Source organism: Malaclemys terrapin, chromosome 5, assembly GCF_027887155.1.
Source record: "Malaclemys terrapin pileata isolate rMalTer1 chromosome 5, rMalTer1.hap1, whole genome shotgun sequence".
NCBI classification, from domain to species: Eukaryota; Metazoa; Chordata; order Testudines; family Emydidae; genus Malaclemys; species Malaclemys terrapin.
This window is the reverse complement of record NC_071509.1, coordinates 74,850,225-74,857,678: the sequence shown is the minus strand read 5'-3', so window position 1 is coordinate 74,857,678 and position 7,454 is coordinate 74,850,225. Positions and strand designations below refer to the sequence as shown.

Here is a 7,454-nt window from a genome sequence, read left to right as displayed (position 1 = left end):
TTTTTATGTTTATTACCTCTGCAGCAACTGATTCTAATGCCTGAGATCTGTTAATGCCAGCACCCAAGAACATATTATATAACAAAGAACAGATATTACGTGGCTGTATTTCTCAAGAGAGAATGAGCATTATATTCCTGCTACAGAATTCTATACATTAAAGAAATATTCTTTAATTCTATGGACCAGATTCCCAATTGGTGTCAATCAGTATAGCTTAATTTAAGTAAATGGAGCTATTTAGATTTACACCATCTCAGTATCTGGCCCTAAAGATTGTAGTATGTAATTTTGAGAAGCCGTAGTCCAGAGGTAGGCAACCTATGGCACGTGTGCCAAAGGCGGCACGAGAGCTGACTTTCAGTGGCACTCAGACTGCTCAGGTCCTGGCCACCGGTCTGGGGGGCTCTGCATTTTAATTTAATTTTAAATGAAGCTTCTTAAACATTTTAAAAACCTTATTTACTTTACATACAACAATAGTTTAGTTATGTGGAAGCAGAGAAAAGAACTGACAGAAGGGAACTGTAATGCATGACGTTTGTTAGCAAGAGTCAGGCTAACTGTAACCCTGATAACGCGAGATTTGTAGAAGCGAGGATTGTGTGAGGCGGGTGAGAAAGAGCTGTGTAAGAAGTTATGATGACCTCAGCATAGATAAAGTGTAGAAGACCTTGGGTAGATAAGGTATAGAAAATAATTGTATGTTGGCAAGAGTCAAAACAACTGAGGAAATGAGATATCAAGATGGCCTATGTATAAACAAAAATGCTGCTGTCCCTCATTATTTTTGTAATGAAAGGTATAAATGCTTGCTGTAATTAGTTATCAGTGAGAGACCTGTTTACCTCTCTCCCTCTGCACATGTGAGAGTTAATAAAACATCTGACTTGCTATACCTAAACAAATAGTGAGAACTCAGTTTTTCTCCGACAATTTGGGGGCTCGTCCGGGATGGCAACGCCCGCAGAGGCACCGGCAGCTGCTACGGATCGTTCCCCTTCGAACCCCATGGCGCCACAATAGAGGTAGGAGACCTTTTGAAATCTCTATTGGGGTGTCGGAGGAGGACTGTCCGTGGGGCCGTCTGCCCCTGTTGGGCTCACGCCATCCGAACTTATTGACTGTGCAGCAAGGTCAGATGCTGAGCGGCGTAATAGGGGAATTGTTTGCCGCCCCCTGTATGCATATGCTAGGTGCATAAGGTTTGCACCTGTGTTGAGGGGTTGTTACCGCCTCAAGAGGGGTTGTTACCGCCTCAAGTGATGCATCGAGGTACTTGGGAGTAGTACCTGGTATAAGGCCTTGGTGTGTGTGTGGTCTGTGTGTGTGTGTACACCAGTGTGAATTGAGTGTTACCGGAAGACGCCCAGAGTACTCTGCGAAGTCTTTTGGCTCGTGACCAGAACTACTCTAATGCAAGCCTGGTAACTAGAGGATCTTTTAGGAGATCCGACCCACGGTGGGCTAACTCGTCCTGGCATCGTCCGGCGAGGAGGCTACCTGGGTCTAGGAGTGTGTGAACCCATCTTCCCTCCCCTTTTCCTCTCCGTGTGAGCCACTGACAGTCTGATCATCTCACTGGATGCAACAGAGTAAGCGGCGCCGTCTCTCTGAGACTAGCCGACGCTCTTTGCTGAAGGGAGGTGTAGGAGGGTCGTGGCCATCCTCGTTAGTCTCTCCTGTGTGAATACCCTGTAGGGAGAGATCCTTAGTTTATGTGCCGCTAGCGCGGACAGGGCATCCTCCTCCCTGTGTGTGTGATTGGAAAATGGGTGGGGGACAGTCTAAGGATTCCCTCTCACCCACTAAGGGTACCCCAGCTTATTTCATGTACGTACATTATGGTACTAAAACCTGCAGGTATTTAGAGAATTGGAATCATTACACGCGTGAAAATTCATCTAAACAATGCCCACTAGAAGGTACCTTCAATCTAGATAAGATCATATATCTCAGAGGAGCTTTTAATCACAAAAAAGCCTCTGACACAAATGGGAGCAATTTGTCTATTGAGGAAAGGAACGGGTTAATTTGAAATTCAGCTTGGTCCAGAGATAAAGAGAAAGTTAATCTGCGTTCAAGGTCAAGAATCAATGCAGACCAGACTAAGTATAAAGAAAAACTGCTTTCGGCCCCAGCTGACTGTGAAAAAATATAGACATAGTCAAACCAAAGGCAATACAAGTTAAAGTGCTGAGATTACATTTGCAAAGCTTAACTGTCCAGTGAGATCCAACAGTCTGCCTTTGCGACCCTGGAGCTGGCGTGGTTTGGGGAAGCTGAAGAAGCCACAGGTAGCCGGCCTGGACTGGAATCACTGAAAAGATGCCCCAGGAGACCTCAGGGTGTAAAAGAACTGCCCTCCCAAGAGAGGAAGCAAGTTGGAGATTTCACAGCACCTTCTCTGAACGTTATACACAGACGTGGCCAGTCTGGACGTACGTGTGTGAGTATGAAAGTGTGTCTACTCTCAGCCGCAGTAAGTCTGAGAACCGGAGAGGGATTTAGCATTCCTCTTTCCACCCCGGCTGACCGGGAAGGGTGTCAGGTGGATCTACCCCAGTCGTAGCAGGACTGGGCAACAGAGAAGTTGGAGAAAAGGGAAGAGTTGTGTACTTGATAACTAGAATTGAGCAATTAAGAGCATAGATCATGAACCAGGCAGCAACTCAAACCTACGCCCAGGGCAAGTTGCAAGCCTTGAGACAGGACTTCCAGGCAGAAAAGGAAGCACTGGCTAAGCAAGTACCGGTCCTTCAGGGACTTGTCAGAATTTAACCATTTGTGTTTGCATATGCTGTAAGAGCAGTGTGTTTGCCACAAGAGAAAATTGAATAGTTAAATGCCAATGGGCAATGCGTTTTGCCCAAGTGGCAAGCCTCACGGGGGAGGACTTGGGTAGCCTTGTGAGTAAGAAGATAAAGAGAAGAGACCAGGAAGGGTGGGGGCTAGTTAAGAAGCCCACCCTCCTATCTAAATTGGTAGTGAAAAAGCTGGTGCCCATGGAAGGGACGGTTCAGCGAGAAAAGCAGGATCGGGTCCAAGCGGGCAGGCAATAGATAGAGAGATTGGAGAACAGGTTGGAAACTTTGAGGGCATAGTGGAAGGAAAGGAGTAAGTAATTATAAGCATGGGGATTTCAAATCCCCAGGATAATAATTGAAATGGTAAAATGTGTGTAAGACAGAGTCTTTGTACCAAGGTGCAAGGCTCTCCTTTCTTCTGCAGAATAAAGCAACTCTTCCTTATCCCTGTCTGGCTGTTATTGGCTCTCAGCTAGGTGGACCCGATATTTTGGTGACAGTTAATGGCGACTCCGGTTAATGAATTTCTGTCTTATACATTTAGGTGTTGGGTGTGTGGATGGAACTGAGCCTCTCATTCGTAATTCCTCAGAGTGGAAGCCATCGCGTGCAATGAAGCTCTGAGGTTGAATTGGGATCCTTCTGTCCCGTCCCCTGTAGCGGTCAGTATTAGTAGAAATTCCTGTAATAGGATCCTATTAGGCCATAATTCCCTCTGTTCTCTGTGTAATTCTCTGTTAGAGTGTCAGCAGGCAGATGGGTGGGTCTCTGGTAAAACTCTCTAAGGATAGCCCTTTGGATTATATGTTAAGTAAATGGCCTTTACCCGGTGTTCAGGAAAGAATAAAGATTTGAATTTGTTTTTGGGTAACAAAATAGCAGATAAAAGATCTGGTAAAAAGAGAGAGAAGGACAGTGCCCCTGGCTCTGTGTGGTCGAACTGTCACTTTACTAGGGGTGCATGGAGATTTTGTAAGCACAAAAGAAACAGTTACACCTTGTGTAGAAATTGATGTGGCTAGTGTTGTGGAAATTGAATTGTGGATAGGATGTGCATTTTCCCCAGAACATGTGCAGTGTATATTGTAGCAGAGGTAAAAGAAATGCAAACCTACCAATATAGGTTGTGTCGTCTCTTTCAGATCACTGGGTGTTTGAAAGCAGGAGTTAGAAGTAAAAGGCAATCAAAAGTCTGGGAAAGTTAATTGTGACTTTTTACATAAGAATTTTTAAGCTGTGGATAGCTTTGGATCTGGAAGCAAGCCAGAAAGCATCTGTATTAATGCAATTTTCTAACTAATAAGGTAGAAGCCACTGAAACCTGGGCTGCCTATGAAACAAATACAAAGAAATATGGGGTAATTCCTCTGTTTTGTCTAAAATCAACAAGAGTATGTGTGTATATAAAGGAAATATTTTAAGCAATGACTGACTACCCAGAAGGGGTAGACCTCTGTTCTTTTGTCTTTCAGATCATCAGAGAAAACGGATGCCAGCTGAACAGCATTCAATGTACCATGCATTTACTGGTACAATAGGAATTATTTTTGTGTTCTTTGTCCTGTCTTGTGGTGTTTGTCTTGTGGCCAGAATTGTTGGGTTTAATATTTTCATAAGACAGTCTAGTTCAAAATTAAATAGAAGGGTTAAATCAAAAAAAGCAGATACTTGTTTTATTCAACTTGGAATACAAAAAGTGTTTGGATAAATCAGGAAAATGTGATATACTAAAGTGTAATACAGTTGCTTAAGTAAGAAAAAAAACTTCATTGGCCAGATTTTTTTTTAATTGAAAAAAATTGTTGTTAAAATTTGCATACCAACAGTCTTTGGAAGCAAGGACATGGAAGGTTAACCCACTCCCCATATTGCCCATGGGATCCTTCTGGCTACCTCAGATTTCTAGCCAGAGGGCTGGGGAGGGAGGAAAGCTATTGGACACCTGAGGTTGTACTGAGTGGACTCCTCAAAAGTGGGTGTGCTTGTCCTGGTTTGTTGGTCCAAAGCTCTGTAATAAAGTTATTTTACTGGAAGGGTGTACATGGCATACATTGAATAATAAGACTAATGTACTGTATAATGGCAATGTGTATGTGTTCATTGTTGGGAAAAGGTGTATAAGTGAAGAGTGGAAGTTTCCTTTGTAGGTTAAAAGAAGCCAAGAAGGGGAGAAGGAAAAAGAACAGAATGAGTTAACTGAGAAAAAAATAGCTAGCAAGCTCAGTCCAAAGATAAGATGCTGGCACCATCCAAGGACACTGCCCACAGCTAAGACTTGGCTGATAGCCAAGAAAAGGGGGGCCTGAATGTGCCCAAGCAACTATGAGATCTGAAAAACACTGCCAGGCATTAATGAAATGGTTTAGGTTTCTTTTCTCACAGATAAAAGAAGTGCTACCCAAAGACCCTAGCAGCCCTGCCATTCATTGAAACAAGGAGACTGAGTCTACGTAAAGTCTATCAACGAAAGACTGCTTTGGCTCCACACTGGAAAGGCCCTTTCCAAGTCCTGTTAACCACCACCACCACTGTGAAGTGCCAAGGACTACCTGCCTGGACCCATGCTTCTCACTGTAAAAAGACCCCTCCACCTCGGGAGGACTCTCCGACTGATGATAAGCCTATTTCTCCTTCTAGCTCTGCTGTGTCTTCTGGACAGCAGGAAAAAGAAAGAAAGAAAAAAAAAAAGACAAGGTGAAGTGCTAGTAACCTCTCCCTTGTCCACTGACAGACCTACTGTGCCTCTGGATTTTTCTAGAAGAAGCAAAACCATTACAGGGTGATGTGCTAGTAACCTCTCCCCTGTATGATGCTAAACCACACTGTTTCAGGAAAAGAGAAGAAGGAACACTTGCTTCATTGAAACCACAAAGTCCAGGGATTCCTGACTACAAGAGACATTAAGAACTGACCCTGGTGAAGAAACAAAGAATTATACACTGGCAGGAAGAAACTTGTGGGACCCATGCTTGGGAATGTGGTATAGTACTACACCAAAAAGAAATGTATTAGGATATCAATGAACTGTGATTAACACTACACTAGGGACTGTTAAATTTTCATTACCCTTATCCAGTTTCCAGATTACCTCTACATACCCAAATTGCTCACAGGGGGCTGCCATTAGATTAGCACAACAGAGGGCTTGGGTTATTTCTTCTAGAAAGAAGAGAGACTTGACCGGATCCCTGTGGGATGGGGCCAATAATGCAGTAGCAGTCTGGAATATTTTTAAGAACCAGGAACATGATGAGAAATTGGGCCAACTAGAGAAGGCCATAGGCCTTGTTTCTGGAGCACAACTAACCCAGGTACAGGCTGGAGTTGGTGAGTTACATGTTATTTCTGCCCTTAGTTCAATGACCCAGAAGTTGCTGACAGAGATGGTATTGAATATCACTGAGGCTGGGAAGGCATTGCAGTGGGATCTAGCATGCTCAGAGATTCAGGATTTCTTGAATGACCAGCTAATGGCCATTCGGAATGATCTAGAGCACCAGGCTTGGCCCACTGCCCTTACAGACACGTTAGGAGTACCATCTGATCTGTGGCCATGGAGACATACTTGGAAACTTTCTGGGTGGAAGTGTGGACGTTCTCAGTGCTCCTTCCAAGCATATGGACCGGTTCAGGGGGTGTGGGCTCCCACATACCGAATCCTGCCGGGTCCATGGGGAGGATGCATGTGGGATTGGGTAATTCACCGAGACATCTGGGAAATTAGACCTCCTGGTATGCCCAATCGATTTTTAGTCAGTGCTCCTGGGATTACATCTGACATTTGGGTGGGGTTAGGGAGACAATGGACATTTTGGCCGTTACAACCCCCACAGCTTCAGTGTATCCGTAAACTGAAGCCAGGAGAAGTTGTTACTCTTCATGACTACATTTGCTGGGAGGGTAGGGGACAAGGAACTACCCTGACAGGACACTTATTTTTTTAAGCTAATGATAGCTGTGTGTATGTTAAAGCCACTACATTGCAAGACATACATTTTAATCTCACTACCACTGCAGGCAATCATATCATTTATTGCCCTGCAGATAGAGTTTTTCAAGTAGCCCTTAGGTTCCAGATACCCTTTAATTGGACTAGCTTACTATCTGATAGATTTCAAAATTTGCTTTCATTGTTACCTGAGATTCAGAAAATCTCTGAGGTACAAGGGCAAATTCACATGCTTCAAAATGTATATCAAGTAGAAAAGTATGCCTTTCACACTGCTTATAGAGTAGCTACCTTATGTACTAAATATGATGTATTGTGCTTTATGACAAAGGCTGTACAACAACCCCATTATAGTATTGCTATGGGAATGTTATTGCTTGTATTGTTATTAGTTATCTTAGGATTATGTTATTGTTGTTGTAAAAGACGTAATAATAGTAATACCTTTCATGTTCATGCTAATCATGCATTGTCATTGCATCCAATCAAAACCCCTAAGGTTGAAGCATCTGATTTAGAATCAGAAGTCCAGGACTTGATGCAAATAGAGATTTGAGAATGTTTGTTGTACTAGAAGTACAAAAGGGGGGGTTGTGGAAGCAGAGAAAAGAACTGACAGAAGGGAACTGTAATGCATGACGTTTGTTAGCAAGAGTCAGGCTAACTGTAACCCTGATAACGCGAGATTTGTAGAAGCG

The 7,454-nt window shown here is 43.5% G+C and overlaps 1 long non-coding RNA gene across 1 annotated transcript; it reads left to right on the top strand.

Moving 5' to 3' along the window:
* Nucleotides 1-1,454: 1,454 nt before the first annotated feature.
* On the top strand, nucleotides 1,455-5,807 carry LOC128838590 (uncharacterized). The gene is made up of 2 exons (XR_008445211.1): nucleotides 1,455-4,336; nucleotides 5,190-5,807. It is a non-coding gene; the product is annotated as an uncharacterized LOC128838590 (long non-coding RNA).
* Nucleotides 5,808-7,454: the final 1,647 nt, after the last annotated feature.